Below are 18,279 nucleotides of genomic sequence, written 5' to 3'. Positions count from 1 at the left end.
GGCAAGAGACAGGGGTCTTTCAGAAACCCAGTGAAGGAGAAGTTCTAATGCAAAACTAATGCCTAAGATTCAGGGCTCCTAATCCTGAAGGAGCACCAGAAATAAACTTCAGTCCATGTCGCTTAAAAAAATTGCTTTGAAAAGTACATCATGCAGGTATACAACACTTCCTCAAATGTAAAGGTAAAGGGGACCCCTGACCATTAGGTTCAGTCACGGACGACTCTGGGGTTGCGGCACTCATCTCGCTTTACTGGCCGAGGGAGCTGGCGTACAGCTTCCCGGTCATGTGGCCAGCATGACTAAGCCGCTTCTGGCGAACCAGAGCAGCGCACACACTTCCTTACTTCCTCCTAATTACTCGAAAACGATAAGGCATAGGAATTTTTTATTCACACCAGTGACTTTGACATGTGAAATAATCCAGTACAGCAATTTTAATCAAAATATGAGATGTTGTAGATCTATATATGTGTATATATATATATATATACACACACACACATACACACATATATATGTATATGTATATCACACACATTGTGATGATCTGTCATAGAACAACCCCATTGAAGAAGATAACAGTGGTTACCCACACCACATTGCTGGTTGCAAAGGGCCCCTCGTGACAGTTCAAGCTTCAGGGCCCCCAAACATAGGCACCAACTCTATAGGGCTGAGGTGTTTTCAGCCCCCTCCCAAGTCCTTGAGGACGGGGCTGAGCCCTCCCAATCTTGAGGGGGCGAAGGAGGCCGAGTGTGGCCTCTCCACCACTCACCCAGCACCTTTATTGTGATGGGGCGGCCAGGACTGTCTGGAGAGTCCCGGGATGTTTCACTCGGGGGGGGGGGGGGGGGGTCCCACAAGGTCTCCTGGAGCAGTACAAAAGGATGCCCCCCCCCCCAAATGTAGGTCCGCCACAGCCACAATGAGGTGCACTTAAGAGAGTTGGATAACAGATTACAAAAAACAAGCAAAACTGGAAGAATGCGCTATGAAACCAAAACAGAGTCAAAGGGCGCATGCACACCCAAGGCTTAAATTTTCTTGCCCCACAAAGGTGAACTCAATGCTACTTACAAAAACAAGCATTAAAAAGTGCAAAAGCAAGAGTAAAAACAACACTAAATGTCGCTCAAATGTGTGTGTGTGTGTGTGTGTGTGTGTGTGCACGTGCACACGCAGATTCAACTCCACCCCACCCAAAGATAAGCAGAAAATTAAGGTCCAATGACCTGGGTCAGGGGTCAGCCAACTTTTTCAGCAGGGGGCCGGTCCACTGTCCCTCCGACCTTGTGGTGGGCCAGACTATATTTTGAAAAAAATAATAATGAACCAATTCCTATGCCCCCAAAATAACCCAGAGATGCATTTTAAATAAAAGCACACATTCTACTCATGTAAAAACACCAGGCAGGCCCCACAAATAACCCAGAGATGCATTTTAAATAAAAGGACACATTCTACTCATGTAAAAACATGCTGATTCCTGGACTATCTGTGGGCCAGATTTAGAAGGCGATTGGGCCACATCTGGCCCCCGGGCCTTAGTTTGCCTACCCATGACCTGGGTGAATCTGAAGGCACCTTAAAATGAACAGTGATGAAGCCAGGCCCATCTTGCTTGGGAAAGAATTCCACAGATGGGGTGCCACCACTGAGAAGGCCCATTCTCAGGTCACTGCCCTCCACACATCCCTTGGGAGGGGGCACATGGAGAATGGCTTCATATGACAACTACAGGGTCTGGGTGGGTTCCTGTGGGAAGAGGAGTTTTGAGATATTGGGGTTAACAATAGGGACAGGTGAACCCACCACCCTCTAGATCTTGTTGGTGTGCATCTCCTATCACCCCACTGGCCACGTTGGCTGGGGTTGATGGATGCTGGAGTCTAACCTTCAAGTGGAGGGCTGCAGTTTCTCCAGAATGAACCACAGGCCAGTCTGTGGCTGGTGGGACTTCTGCAACCACACCCATAGGTATCTGGCTTGCCCCAGCATGCCCATTAGGGGATGAAGATGTGATTGCTGTGGAGATACCTGCAGCATCAACAGTTTTGGTGAGAAGCTGAGGGTTGATTACTGTGGGGTCGACTGCTATTCCTGAACGGGCAAAAGCAGAGGCTTCCAGATTAAGCGACCCCCCTCGCTACTTAGCAAAAAGGTTGATCAAATGTTTGCTAGAGGATGAGGATGCTGGATCCGTGCAGCACAATTCTAAGTGGGTGAAATGCACTCATTCATTTTGACAATTCACACCTGTCTTCCATCGGCAGAGGAAACAGAAGGTTCGGTGGTGATTGGGTTGACAACGGTCATTGTTCTTGATCAGTACCCAAGAAGTATCGAAATATCGAGCTCTTAAGGGCTGCTATCAACCTGGGGCTTTTAACTGGGTCAATACCCCATTAAGTCCTCTCTCTTTCCAATGATTAATGTTGAGTGTCAACATCAGGTTAGAACAGCAGCGCTTGACCGCTTCATGTCTAAGTCACACCCCAGGAGACGGTTGGGACAGCACAGGAGAAAATGCTCGGGTTCTGCACTGTTCTGATGGGAAACTGGCCTCTGCAAGTCTCCCCATCTTGGCTGCCCTTTGAGTTGTTTAGTATTTTGATCTCTGCCATCCACTGCAGCAACGCAGCAGTGTCTGGGGGGGCTACTGTAACTGGTAGGGCAGAAGGCAAGGAGCACAGCGAACAAGTGGAGCCAGAGACAATGACTGGGAGAGTCAACCAGCTACATCCCTCGCCCCTTCCCACCTGCTGAGTTCTACAAAGGCAATATTCAGACCAAGGAGGAGGAAGCCAATGGGCAGTGCCACACCCTAGTAAGGTCAGAGCCCCATTTACCCTAATGGACTACCCTCCAGTGCACCACTGAGATTCTGATGCAAAAGAGAGCACGAGATAGATTTTACTTGCTGCATGGATCACATGAAGAAGAAGAAGAAGAAGAAGAAGAAGAAGAAGAAGAAGAAGAAGAAGAAGAAGAAGAATTTGGATTTGATATCCTGCTTTATCACAACCCAAAGGAGTCTCAAAGTGGCTAACAATCTCCTTTCCCTTCCCATAACAAACACTCTGTCAGGTGAGTGAGGCTGAGAGACTTCAGAGAAGTGCGACTAGCCCAGGGTCACCCAGCAGCTACACGTGGAGGAGTGGGGACGTGAACCCGGTTCACCAGATTAGGAGTGGGGATGCGAACCTGGTTCACCAGATTATGAGTCTACCGCTCCTAACCACTACACCACACTAACACAGCAACCACCACACTAGTGTTTAGTGAGGTTCCTGCAACTTCACTGTTAATCACGTTATATACGAAAGGCTATTTAAAAAAAATCGTTGCCACATGGCTCTGTCAACCATTGGCTGAGATGCTGTGATGTCACAGATTGTCCCAACTGCTTGTGGGAAACTGCAGTAAAACATAACTATGCATGAGTGCTAGTTAGTGCATAAAGAGGTTTGGACTGCAGGGTTAGATTCCTAGACACAAATAGGTCTTCTCCAAGTGAAGCCTTCTCTTCCTCTTCCCTCTCTCTCTGCACCATGTAAGTGACCAAGGAAGATGTGCCTAAGCAAACTCCAAGCTTAGAGCGTGTGTCTGAAGTTATATTTCTGTATTTTCTTCCCAAGAGTATTCTGCCTGTGTTCTCCTTGCTGCTGCTTAGATAAATGCATGAATCTGACCTTTAGAACATTTTGTAAGCAAAGCATTTAAAAACTTACCTAACAGTGTGTGGTCTGTTGTTACAATTATAATGCCCTGTGCTAGACGATGTTGGGGGATTGAACCTGGGACTTTCCCCATGCAAGGCAGATGTTCTAGCGCTGACCCATGATCCTCACAAGAGATATCACAATAGGTATTGAAACTGGGAATCCCCTTTCCATTTTATCGCTGGTGACATACCGTACTTGTAAGTCTCCTTGTTTGTTTGTAAGCTGCTTTGGGCAAGAAAAAAATGACTAAAAATATCAATAAATAGTAAATTCAATAATAACATTAAGTTTGCGCATCATTTGCATCCACCCATCTTGTTTTCGTTTTTTAAAATCATTCATCCTTCTCGTTCTTTTTCCTTCATCCATTCGTCCTTCACCACCAGATCTCTCCTTTCTTTTATTACTTGCATCTTCTACATCCATCCATTCTTCCTTGATTCATTCATTCATTCATTCATTCATACATCCTTTCTTCCTTTCATTTTTGCATCACCATTCCTTCTTATCCAAGCCATTCTTTCTTCCACATTCCCATTCATCACCTCCCTTCCTATACAATCCATCCATGTTCTTGTCTCCTCCAATCTCCCACCACGCCTGCCTTCCTGATTCCATTGGCAACCATTTGTTAGGAGCACGTCCCCCCGAACCAGCCCCTGGAAAAGCAACCTCTTCATCACAAGGCAAGTGTGGTCCAGGAGGCAGCCTGCACGATCCTTGTCAGCTCCCCGCTGCAATTATTTGTTCCTTTGTACGGCAAAAGTAGCTGCGACAGAAATGAGATACACAATTTCCTCTTGATGGGTCCTGAAAAATCATCTCAGACATGCAACCCTACGTTGGCCCATCGATCGCCACATCTTGGCAGAGTGCAATTTGGTTTTCTCGACATCTACGGAACCCATGTCCTTAATCCTCTAATTGTTAAGGAAGCTTTGGTATTCTACAGAATGGGCCGATTTGGCTGATTGCGGAGCATTTCTGGAAGGAAAATCATTGCAGGAGCCTCAGCAAAGACAAAGACCGCACACTCTTCAAAACGGAGAATGTGAGAGATGGAGAAGCATTTATAGCAGGGTGGTGAACCTGTGAGTCAAACCTGACCTTTATGCCTCTCTATTCATGCCAAGCGAGGAGCGAGGGAGCACTGGCTGAGGGGCTATTCAGTGATGGGGCTGCCCTCGACGTGATGTGGTCTGGAGACCGAAAGGTGGCCCGGCCTCAGGGATGTGCCCTTGAGAGTGCAAGGAAGGCAGACGGAGCCCTCCGCCCGGCCTTCAGGGAGCCTCCATGGTTGCTGGCCTCTGCTGGGGATGTGGCTGTGAGGCCAGGATGGGCTCCAGGGCCCGGAGACCCCTGGTGGCAGGCAGGCAAGGAAGGCTGGGAAGTGGGGATGGAGCCCACCAGGATGTGCCTGGGTGTCAGCAGCCTCCCCACGGGCTCCTTGTGTGTGTGTGTGTGTGTGTGCGTGTGTGTGTTAGGACTCGGCAATGTTTAGATGCATTGTCCAAAATCGGTTTGAAGTCCACATCGTGACTAAGATGGAAAAATATTGAAACCTGATACCCTATGCCCACTTCTACCATGTTGGGTTTCGTTTTCAAGCTGGCTTTGGACTCTGGTCTGACTTACGAACAAAGGATTATTTTTTTGAAATTATAATTGTTGAACCAGAAATTAACTTTGCTGAACCAGGATATCCCACAAAACAGACCCTTCTGAACATGGCTAAAATGGAAGAGAACCTTGGCAGGGAGCTTAAGGGAATTATCGAAGTACAAAGTACAATGTTTTTGCAACTCCGAGATGGTGAAAAGGTCCTGTGGGGGTGAGAGACCCAGGATCAGAAGACAATTTATATCCAATTTCTGGGGTGAGAGCCCAGGAATGATGGGGAAAACATTTATTTATCTACAATCAAAAGATGAACGGAATTTTGAAGCGGAGATGCTGGAATGTGATGATCTGTGTACCCTGATGCTCCCTGCAAGGACTGTTGTAGACTACGTCTGGAATTGTGGACTTATAAGAAAAGAGGACATTCTGAAAAATGGTTTTGGTGTAAGATGGAGGAATGTCTGGGGGGAAACCCCGAGATGGCGAGAGAAAATGGTCAGAAAAGGGATAGGGTGAAATACATTAAGGATAAAATTAGGATGGTTTAATATGGTACCCTGAAGCCGATGTGTTAAGATTTTAAGTTTCTTGAACTAGAGAAGAGATATTTGAATTTTTTTTATTAGCAGCAGTCTGAGTGAAAGAAGATGTTTGATATGATTTGATACAAGAAGTAATATGTTGTGTTATGAAGCTGTATTATTAATTATTATGAAGTAATATTTGGAATAGATTTGATAAGATAAGAAGTGATAGATTATTTGGAGTAAAAATTAGATTTTAAGAAGTATGTTTAGTTTTGATTTTTGAATGATTTAATTTCAGAGATGAGAAGTTATTAAAGTAAAATTAGAATTGGAACCAAAGGAGAGAAAACGGGGGAAGTCACCGAGTAATGATTCGAACAAGAAAAGTTTTTTTGTGTGCAAACAAGAAAAAGAATTATTGGTGTGATTTGTCTTATTATGGTTTAATTGTGGGGTTTGTGTTTGGGTTTGCGTTGATGTATGTGTTATGTGTTAAGTTGTTCTTTGTTTTGTAAAAACCAATAAACTCTTTATTAAAAAAAAAAAATGAAGTCCACATCGTGACAATGGTTTCATAATATCTGACATGGCGATATATCATCAATCACAATGTGTGTGTGTGTGTGTGTGTGTGTGTGTTTGTGCTATGTAAAATAATAATAATTGTGATATGGGAAAAGCCATGTATCTGGTCATCCCTTCTCTCATGATTCCTGTTGCCCCTGTTGCTCTGTACTACAAAATAACAGCTGTTAAAGGCAAGTAAAATATATATATCAGTTTTAGTTTTTTTTTTTATAAGGTTTTATTATTTTCCAATAAGACAAAGAGAAAACAAAATACAACATCAAAAGATAAGAAACAATAAAAAACAAAATCAACATTGAACATAATCAACAATAAACATAATCAACATTCGAAACAATAACAGCAATAAAAACATAAAAAAGAAAAACATATACAAACCTTAACCAATATCTATCTTTGTATATTTCTTGTTTCTAACTTCTCTATTTGGGGACTTCCCCCGTTCCCTCCACTGTCTTCAAAGAAACAAATACTTCTTCAAGGTAGCTTTATATATTGTTCGATTCACATTTACCCAAATTTTAATATACTTAGCTTTTACTTAGTCAAATATCTCAATAACTATGTATCTTATCTTGACGACCTATCTTAACATATTTTGACACATACATCTTTCACATAACAACAATTCCTCTTACCATTTATATCTGACACATATCTACCAAAGCCGATGTTCTGTCTAATTCTGCTCAAATATTCAGTTTAACTGATTTAACTAAATAGTCTTTAAATTTTTTCCACTCCTGCGACGCCTTCCCCTCCCTCTGGTCCCGGACTCTAACGGTCAGTTCTGCGAGTTCCATGTATTCCATCATCTTCATCTGCCATTCCTCCACCGTTGGTATCTCTTCACCTTTCCATGTTCTTGCCAATAGAATTCTGGCTGCTGTTGTGGCATACATAAAAAACACTCTATCCTGACTGGGTATCTCTTCATTGGTTATGCTCAGAAGAAATGCCTCTGGTTTCTTACAAAAGGTAACTTTCATTACCTTCTTAAGCTCATTGTAAATCTTATCCCAGAAAGCACTTACCGCTGGGCACAACCACCACATATGAAAAAAGGTACCTTTCGCATGTTTGCATTTCCAACATACATCTGACATTTTGGTATTCATCTTAGCAATCTTAACTGGTGTCAAATACCATCTATAAACCATTTTCATTATGTTTTCTCTTAAACCATGACAAGCAGTAAATTTGATACCTTTTTGCCACAATCTCTCCCAGTCATCCATCATAATATTATGTCCTACATCTTTTGCCCAATCTATCATTGAGGATTTAACCAGTTCATCTTTTGTATGCCACTCTAGCAGAAGATTATACATTTTGGAAAGGTTTTTGAAGTTCGATTCTATCAGTTCTGTTTCCAGTTTTGATTTTTCTACTTGAAAACCAACTTTTTTGTCCATTTTAAATATTTCATAAACCTGATGATAGTGCAGCCAGTCGGGGACCTGACTTTTTACTTGATCATAGCTTTTTAGCTTAAAAGAGTCCCCTTCCTGCTGCAATATGTCCATATATCTTAACCAGTTTGCAGACATATTCGGTCTCTTATATGCCTTGGCCTCCACTGGAGAGATCCATCTAGGAGTCTTTCTCTCAAGCAAGTCTTTGTATCTAGTCCAAACCTGATATAGGGATTTTCTAACAATATGAGACTTAAAAGTTCTGTGGATTTTAACCTTGTCATACCAAAGGTATGCATGCCAGCCAAACATATTATCATGTCCCTCCAAGTCCAACACATCAACGTTCTCTAATTTAAACCAATCCTTTAACCAGCAAAAGGCCGCAGCTTCAAAATAAAGCCTTAAGTCCGGCAGGGCAAAGCCTCCTCTGTCTTTAGAGTCTGTTAAAATCTTAAATTTTATTCTTGGCTTTTTGCCCTGCCATATAAATTTCGATAGGTCCTTTTGCCATTTCTTAAAACAGTCTAGTTTGTCCAATATTGGTATGGCTTGGAATAAAAACAGCATCCTTGGTAGGACATTCATTTTAACCACTGCTATTCTTCCCATTAACGACAATTTAAGTCTTGTCCAGATCTCCATGTCTTTTTTTATCTCCATCCACAATTTTTCATAGTTATCCTTATACAGGTTCAAGTTCTTATTTGTGAGATTGATACCTAGATATTTTACAGATTTAACAAAATTGAGGCCTGTGGCTTCTTGAATTCTTTGGATCTGTTCTGCACTCAAATTTTTACCTAAAACTTTGGTTTTCTGCTTATTTAATTTGAAGCCAGATACAAGTCCAAATTGTTCAATTAATTCCAAGGCTCTGGGGACACTGCCTTCTGGTTCTTGCAGGGATAGCATCAAATCGTCCGCGAAGGCACGTAGTTTGTATTCCTTCTCTCCCACTTTAATTCCTTTTGTCTGTTTATCTTTCCGAATCATATTTAGAAGGACTTCCAGGACCGTAATAAAAAGTAAAGGGGAGATAGGGCACCCTTGTCTTGTTCCTTTCTCTACTTCGATCTCCTCCGATATCACACTGTTTACAATGACTTTTGCTCTTTGTTCTGTGTAAATGGCCTTAATGCCATTTAAGAATTTTTCTCCAACTCCCATCTTTTCCAAATTCTTTTTCATAAATATCCAGGATACTTTGTCAAAAGCTTTCTCTGCATCAACAAACAATAGTGCTGCATCTGTGTTTATGTCTCTCTCCAGTTTTTCTAAAATGTCCACAATAATTCTCGTGTTATTACTTATTTGTCTTCCTGGCAAGGAGCCTGCTTGGTCTCTATGTATATGGTCTTTCAACACTCTTTTCAACCTTGTAGCCAAAACATTTGCAAAAATTTTATAGTCCACATTCAAAAGGGATATTGGACGATAATTTTTCATTAGAGTCTTATCAGTATCTGGTTTTAAAATCAGTGTGATAAAGGCTTCTTTCCACGTCTCTGGTGCCCTATCTCCTTCTAGTATTCTATTGCAAATTTCTCTTAACGGCTGTGATAGCCAATCTTTCAATGTCTTATAATATTTTGCTGTTAATCCATCCGGTCCTGGAGCCTTCCCCAATTGCATGTTGTTTATTGCATCTTCTATTTCTTGTGTCGTTATTGGGTGGTTGAGAGTTGTTAATTTTTCCTCTGGGACTTTTTGCAATCCGTTCTTTTCCAGAAATCGGTCTATCTCTACTTCATCTATCTTCTCCTCCTTGTACAGTTGCTTATAGAATCTCTGAAAACACCATCTGATTTCCTCCGGTTTGTCTACATTTTTTCCATTTACTACCAATTTACTGATAACATTTGCCTTTTGTCTTTTCTTTAATTGCCAAGCTAGTAGTTTTCCACATTTATTTGCAGATTCAAATGTTCTTTGTTTCATCATTTTCACTTTCCATTCAATATCTTGATTCATGATATTCGCATATTGGGATTGCAAGTATTTAATTTCTTTTTGGATTTTGACACATCTGGGATGTCCTCTTAGTTCTTTTTCCTTTCCTTTGATTAATTTCAACAGTCTCTCCATTTCTGCACTTTGTTGTTTCTTCTTTTTTGCCTTTTCACTAATGAGGAATCCTCTCATTACCGCTTTACTTGCATCCCAAGCAATCCTTTTCTCCACTTCTGAGTTCCAATTAATTTGAAAATATTCTTTCATCTTTTTCGCCGCTCTTTCTACTAGCTTGGTATCTCTCATCAATGCATCATCCATTCTCCACCTGAAAGAATCCTTGGAAATCATTTTTAGGTTTACCTGCACCGGATTGTGGTCTGAAAGCGTTTTAGGACCGATTTCTGCTTTTTGTAATTTTGGAGCCAATTCATTCGAGATCCAGATATAATCTATCCTCGACCATGACTGCTGAGATTCGCTGAAGTACGTTGCCTCTGTTTCTGTGGGGTTTTTTAATCTCCAAGAGTCCACCAAATTCAAATTGTCCACCATTTCAAAAAAAGTCTTTGGGAGTTTCCCATCATTTGTTAGTTTTGTTCTTTGAGATCTATCCATTAGTGTGGAAACTGCCCCATTAAAGTCTCCAAGGCAAACTACCTTATAGTCCAAATAATCCAGCAGCAAATCATGTATTTTTTTGTAAAAAATCGACTTTCCATCATTTGGTGCATAAAGTCCCAGAATCAAAAATTTTTCGCCTTGTACATTAATTTCAATTGCGATGTATCTCCCTTCTTCATCTTTAAATAGCTGTCTTGGGCTATATTTCTCCTTTGCATAAATCACTACTCCTCTCTTCTTGACCTTGTCCGATGATATGAACTCTTGGCCTAATTTTTTATTCTGTAGCAATCTTCTGTGACGCCGGACTATGTGGGTTTCCTGTAAACATATTATATCCAAATTCTTCTTTTCTATGCTGTAAAACACTCTGCGTCTCTTTGGTCTCTGATTTAATCCCCGAACGTTCCAAGTCATTAACTTGAGCGCCATTTCTTTGTTTATTCCTCTCCTCCAGTTGCCTGTCCTTTCTTGTCTTGTTCTGGATCTTGGCTTGGTCCTGGTAGTCCCGGCGGTGGTGGGAATACTTCTGGAAACTTGTAGAGCTGTGCTGGGTCCAGTGGAGTTCCTTTGAAATGTTCCAGATGCTTGTCCAAAAACTTTTGCTTTTCCGCCAAGGACCTTATTCTTATCTTTTTCCCTTCAAACGTAAATGCCAGGCCTTCTGGGAATTCCCAACTGAAGGAGATTTTCTTCTTAACTCCGTCACCAGGTCGTTATAAGGAGCTCTTTTATCTAAAAAGAATCTGGGGATATCCTTGTAAAAAATTACTTTATTCTGCTGTACCACCAGGTTGTTTCTATAGTGTAAATCCAGAAAGTAGTCTCTGTCGTGTCTATCATGCAGCACAATCAAACAGTCACTGACTGTTTTAGTGCTTTTCTTTCCTCTGGAGCCTCTTGGTCCAAATCTGAAGGCCTTCACTATGCGTGCTGAGACGTTTACCTCTTCTAACTCCCAAAAAGTTGAGAATAGTTCCACAATATAGGCTTTCAGGTCTTCCCCCTCCAATTCTGGAAGACCCCTCAAACGGATGTTTCCTTCTCTCTGATGTAGTTGCAGAAAAGCAAGAGACTCTTCCACAGTTCTCTGTCGTGTTCCAATATTTTCTATCTGCTCCAAATCTAAATTGTCCAATTTTTCCTCCACCTTTTTTATTTTTTCTCTGACCACTTTAATTTCCTCAGAGTCCTTTTTTAACGTAGTCACCTCCTGCCCAATTTTATTAATTTCGTCTCTGTTCTTTCTTACATTTTCCTCAATTTGACCAATCGATTTTTCTAATGTCTGGGTGGAGGTTTTAATGTCGGCCTTAATATCCACTTGGAGCTTTTCTATTGCAGAGTTAACTGTTGTATTCACTGATGCACCAATAGTATTCACCGATTCTTGTGTTTGCTTCAACCCTTCGGTGACACTTTTCAAACCTGCTGCAATTTCTGCCACACTTGCAACCAGTTTCTCCATTTGTTCCTGAAGAGTTAAGGAAACAGAGCCTTTCCTTTTTTCAGAGCCAGTTCCTTTAGATCTAGTTTCCATTCCCTGTGGGCTCTGCAACTGTAATCTCAAGGTCACTCCAGTTGCTGTAGTAACTATCTCAGACATTCACAGCAGAAGACCAACAGTCCCAAAAGTAAACACCAGGTGGCCTGCAGCTAGCTTCTGAGAACAAAGAGGCTGCTGAGCCAGGAGTCCACAACAGTCCATTAATCCAACTTTTAGGCAAAGAGTTCAGATTTTTCAAAATTGTAAATTCCTTAAAGCCAAGAAGAGTCTATTTTAAATAGCCCAAGCCAGTAACTGTTTCTCACTTGCAATGTAACCACCAAGTCTTTAAAATAGCTTGTATCTGGCTGTAAAAGAGTCAAAGTATCTCCACTGGTAAACAGTCACTGTAACACTAGAGTCCCAACAAAGAAAAAATGGCAACAATATATTGCAGCCCGCTACTGACCCGGAATCCTAGTCCAGAGGGGGAGCGGTGTCTTCTTTTGCCATATCAACTATTTTTAAGTCTTTAAACAACCTTTAAACAACTTTTAAGTAACTTTTAAAAAGTTTGGCAGAGTTCGCAAAACTTTCCCGTTAGCCGCGGCTTTGATCTTTTAGCGCTACCAAGCTCGCGCAAACAGTTCAAAGGGAACAGGCTTCCTTTTGAAGTTTCCTCTGCAAGCAGTGCTCTTTAAACTTGTAAAATAATCCAGTATTTTAACTTACAGAGTTTCTTTGGAAGTTTCTATGTAGGAAGTGCCGGGTGCTCAGGTCTGGCGGGATCGCTGCTTTGATCCTCCGCAGGCAGTCGCTTCTTCAGTCCCGTGCTGGGGCTCCGCTCACCCGATTCTCCCCCTTACGAGGGTAAATCAGGAGCGGAGACAGCACGTCTGGGACCCACGAAGCCGTCGGTCCACGGGACGCTCTTCCCGTGGCTTTAAGGGACCCGTGGCGCAGGCACGGAGCTCCCTATCGCCTAACGGAGGACGGAGCCGTCGGACTCCCGTCCGCCATTGACTCGGCACCTAACCGGAAGTCTTCAGTTTTAGACCCCTAAGTACTAGCAGTTGCCAGGACATCACCCCATTTGCCTCTACACAGTTGCATCCTTATTTCAGACGTTGTGATGTATCAGTATATCGCAATGTTTAGCTGGTGATGTATCACAATGTTGGAATCCAGATATTGCCCAGCCCAAGTCCCTAATGGCACCATGCTGTTCAGCTGCTCCAAGCAGCTTTAAAATGTTAAGAATGAAAGAAAGAACAAAAGAAATAGAGATTTGATCTTATCGAAGCTGATCTTCAAGTGATACGGACCATGTTAAACCTTGCATTGCTCCAATGTGGAAAACCCCAAACCCTCAAATTGTAACAGATTGGCTGAAATCAACGTCAACCAGGAAAGGGATATATAATGGGGAAACTATTTGTATTAATTATCAAAATATATTAATTGAAAGATGGACCTCGTTCGTCAAATACTGGAATGACAAAACAGCAGGTAATGTGTCTCCTTATAATTTATTCAATGTAATTTAACTTTCCACCAAAATGTACTTTTGTGAGATGATTTATCTCCTCTCTTCCTTATCATCTTTCTACTCTACTGTGGTCTAGCGGAATAGGACTGGCTAAACCAAAGAGACCCAGGTTCAAATCCACACCCAACATCTACTCCGTTCACAGCATGACCTGCGATGGGCTCATCACTTAACTCTCAGCCTAACGTACCTCACTGGGTAGTTGCAAGGATAAAATGGGACTCTTCCCTTGTATGCCACGAGACCTAGAAGCTTAGTTCCAGTGCTTAAAAGAAAGTGAACTGGTGAACATATTTGAGGAAGGAAAACCATAGTTTTATAGAGGGTGAGATGGTCTCTAAGATTTGTGGGTTCTAGACTGTGTTGGGCTTTTATACCAGGACCTTGAATGGGCTAGGAAGCCAACTAGTGATGAGGATATATTATGAAATGTAACACAACAGTCCTGTGAGGTAGGTCGGGCTGAAATTAATGAGGCTGCAGAATCTGAAACAACTGAAGCTTTTTAATCATCTTCAAGGGCAACTGCGAGCCAGCTGCACATTACAGCTGTCAAGCTTGAAGGTTACAGCAGCATGGCTCAGTGTGGTGACCTATCTTCATGACAACCTTATAAGGGAGACCAGTGGCTTGCCCAAAGTCACTGGGGCTTTGATCCCATGTCTCCCCACTCTAAATCCACTGCTCTAGCCACCACAATGTCTGGATCCAGAAGCCCCTGAGTTCATTGTACATCCTAGCACAGGGGCGGCCAACTTCCAAGTGACTGCGATCTACTCACAGAGTTAAAAACTGGCATTGATCTACCCCCTTTTGGGGGGTTCAGGTCAAAGTTGTTGAGCTTCTTTAGGGAAGAGGAAAGCAACATTGAGCTTTTTTTCAGGAAGGGAAGCCCTATTTTGGGTGGTTCAGGTCATTTTAGGGGTGCAGGGCAAGGATGTTGAGTTTTTTTTAGGGGGAGCCAAAGTTTTTTAGCTTCATTGGGGGGAGCCACTGATCTACCGGTGATCTACCACAGACGTCCAGTGATCTACTGGTAGATCACGATCTACCTGTTGGACATGCCTGTCCTAGCATATAACGGCCTCCTTTCAACAGCCTGTTTGACATGCTTTCTCCTCCAGTTCTCAAAACTTCCTCCAAGGAACCAACAAAAAGACGCAACTTGAAAAATAAAATAAAAAAAATCAGATGTTCCAGCATTATTGCTGAACGCTAAAAAGTTTGGAGAGAAAAAAAGCTGTGCCATTGTTCCGGTGCTCAGAAGAGAATACTAATAATACTATAATAAAAAGTCAGAAGTGCTGGGATAGGCAGAAATGTCTGAGATGTTTTCCTTCTCGCAGAGACCTCGCTTTGTGCCGCTCCCTGTGGTAAACACAGCTGGGGCAGAATCCCACTGCGCCTCCGGGGGCTGAACAAAAGGCTGCCTTCTATTGCAAATGTCTCTGGAACCAGGGTGACATTTGCAGCTGGATCCGATGCTCATTTTTCTCCAGGGGTGCGAAGCCTGTGACCTGTGGGCCAATCTTGGTTCACCAGGGGTGGTCAGGTAAGGCTTGCAAAGCCTTTGAAATAAAAAAAAATCTCCACCCGCCAATCAACTGACTTCACTCCGATGGATGGGGTTTGAGCCTGGGGTTACAAAGCTCAGTGGGTTACAGCATCTGCCTCACACGAAGCAGGTGCCTGGTTCAATTCCCAGCATCTCCGGGTGGCACAGGGAGAGAGACCCCTGCCTTGAAACCACAAATATGAGAGAGACAAAAAATCTTAGGAAGACCAGGATGCTTGCGGGGGTATATGTGTGTGTGGTGTCACATTCCACATATTGATCCAAAATGCCCAAACCTTTGCCTGCAGGACTTTCATGTATGGTCAGATATAAGGCCTGCTGTTGGAGTTCAGCAGTATCTGAACGGCACTGAAAAGATCCCCCATTTGCTAGGTGTGCATGGGAATGATAACCCCCATCGTTCAGCCCAGACACTGAGGTCCTCTTCCGAAGGCCTTCTACCGGTTCGCTCACTGTGAGCAGTGAGGTTACAGGGAACCAGGAAGACGGCCTTCTTGGTAGTGGCGCCCCTTCAGATGCCAAGGAAATGAGTAACTATCTTTTAGAACAGGCAGGTAGCCGTGTTGGTCTGCCATAGTCAAAACAAAATAAAAAATAAAAAAAATTCCTTCCAGTAGCACCTTAGAGACCAACTAAGTTTGTTCTTGGTATGAGCTTTCGTGTGCATACAAAGAACAAACTTAGTTGGTCTCTAAGGTGCTCCTGGAAGGAATTTTTTATTTTATTTTGTTTTGACTATGGCAGACCAAAACGGCTACCTACCTGTATTTATACTCCAGTCATCAATCCAGCAATAGAAAGTACATCAACACACAAGCACACCGAACCATGTGTGTTTGTTTACTACCAGTTAGGTAGACTTTGTTTAGTTTTAATTTAGATTTGAAAAATCATCCAAACACTTTTTTAAGGGGTTTAAAAAAGGCGGGGGCGGCGGGGGCGGGGGGGGGGTTAAAGGCAATGGACAAGGGGGTAAAGTCACTCACCAAAAGATTGCTGTGTTTGTATGTTTGATGTGTTAGTATGTTCTCATATATTCTGTGAGCTGCCCAGAGCAGCTGGAAGAAACCAGCCAGATGGGCGGGGTATAAATTAATAATAATAATAATAATAATAATAATAATAATAATAATAATAATAATTTGCAGCCAGCAAGTATAGCATATGGTGTCCTGGTTGGATTCAGTCCTGGAGACCAGGATTCAAATCCCCACTCAGCCATGAAGCTCCCTGGGCGATGTCAGGTCAGTCACTCTCCCTGAGCATCACCTACCTAACAGGGTCGTTGTGGGGACAGAAAGAGGAGGAGGAGGAGTACCACGTGTGCCACTTTGAGCTCCTTGGAGCAATCTGGTGTCCTCCAGATGTTTTGGACTACAGTTCCCACGCCTGGCTGGGGCTGGTGGAAGACGTGGTCCAAAAACATCTAGACGCTGCCAGGTTAATCAGGGCTTAGCTAGATGGACAAAGAGCGTGAGATGAGACAAGGCAGCTTCCTGCCGCCAGTTATTGAAGACCTACAGCAATGTTGAAAAGGAGAAGAGAGAAGCTTTTGTTATGAAATGCATTTGAAAGCATCCGTCCGACCAAAACGGGCAGCTCAGGTTTGGATTACAACCGTTTGTGTGTCTCCCAGCCACTGCTTATTTAAAGGAGAATGTTCCCTAGGTTTCCCCTCCTGGTGTTCATTATTGGCACTGTTTAGTTTTGAAGCAACATTAAAAAAACAAAACAAAACCCTGCCAGGATGTAGTTTAATAAAGCACTTTGATGACCCTGGGCTCCATACATTTTTGCAAAGGCGGGACTGTCAATGGAAATGCTATAATTTCGAAACTGCTTGCTTTAATGCATTTTCTGTCGGCACTTTCCCCCCGCTGCTTCCTCCCCCCCCTCCCCGTGGATGATGCATTATTGAAAAACACGTTTTCAAAGCAGAGGCTTTCAACCTTCAAAAACAGAAGAGAAGATGACCCCGAAAGAACAACCCTCCCTGCTCAGCCAGAGTTAAATCAGCTTGTTTTACTAACTTGAGTGAAGTTAGAAATTACTTTGTGTAACTTCGGTGTATGCTTGGAATCTCTCGCCTTGTCGGATGCAACAGATGGTGTACCCATTATGCAGAAAGAAGGGATGGACTGCAGGGGTGTACAGAGGGGTCATATTCTTAACCCATCCCCCAATGTAAAACACTCCTTGCTTGTCGTAAATTAGCACACTGCATTTTTCTATAAAATGCCACTTACCCCATGCAGGATGATTTATTAATCTTTATTAACACATCGGAAAGATTTTTTAAAATCTAACTCCCATTTCAGGCTGAAGCAGTATAATCTAAAAGTTCAGCGTCACCTTCTGATTATTTATTTAGCTAATCATTATTATTTATATCGCACCCTTCCTCCCAAATGAGCTCAGGTTGGTGTGCACAGAGTAGACCCAGCCACCTCTGTATCACATCAACTCTGACTGACTTAAGTGAGCTTCATGGCTGAGTGGGTGTAGACCAGGGGCCAGCAAACTTTTTCAGCAGGGGCCAGTCCACTGTCCCTCACACCTTGTGGTGGGCGGACTATATTTTGGAAAGAAGAAGAAGAATAATGAATTCCTATGTCCCACAAATAACCCAGAGATGCATTTTAAATAAAAGCACACATTCTACTCATGTAAAACACCAGTCAGGCCCCACAAATAACCCAGAGATGCATTTTAAATAAAAGGACACATTCTACTCATGTCAAAAACACACTGATTCCCGGACTGTCCACGGGCCAGATTTAGAAGACGATTGGGCCGGATCTGGCCCCCGGGCCTTAGTTTGCCTAACCATGGTGTAGACAGAGTTCTCCTTCATGCTACACTTTCAGGTCCTCTTTGGAGAAAAAGACATTTGTTCCTGTCAGTAGAAAAGGCAGTCTACATAAGCTCAGAGGCCTCTTCTTCAAGAGGTTCAGATTTTTTGACACTGGTGCTTTTGACCCTGCTCTCTAGACCCAGGGTCAGGTCCCTAACACACACACAGACTTGTTCATGCGTTTCGGGGAACACGGATACAATATAGCTCTATGGATGTACAAGGATTTGAATGAAAACTGTGTATACAATGATTTATACAGCTCTGCTGTTGTGTACCCAGATACACAGACTGTATACTTGGCGTATACAGTTCACCGGCTGTACTGTAGCCTTATTGCAGGCCTTTCCGATAACCTT

At 42.8% G+C, this 18,279-nt stretch overlaps 1 protein-coding gene across 1 annotated transcript in view; it reads right to left on the bottom strand.

Moving 5' to 3' along the window:
- Positions 1 to 18,279, bottom strand: part of MMP17 (matrix metallopeptidase 17) — a 153,271-nt gene that overhangs the window by 39,448 nt on the left and 95,544 nt on the right. The gene's annotated exons all lie outside the window — the stretch shown is intronic.

Source organism: Lacerta agilis, chromosome 17, assembly GCF_009819535.1.
Source record: "Lacerta agilis isolate rLacAgi1 chromosome 17, rLacAgi1.pri, whole genome shotgun sequence".
Classification (NCBI taxonomy): domain Eukaryota; kingdom Metazoa; phylum Chordata; class Lepidosauria; order Squamata; family Lacertidae; genus Lacerta; species Lacerta agilis.
Note: the sequence above shows the minus strand (reverse complement) of the source record. Positions and strands in the feature narration are given on the sequence as shown.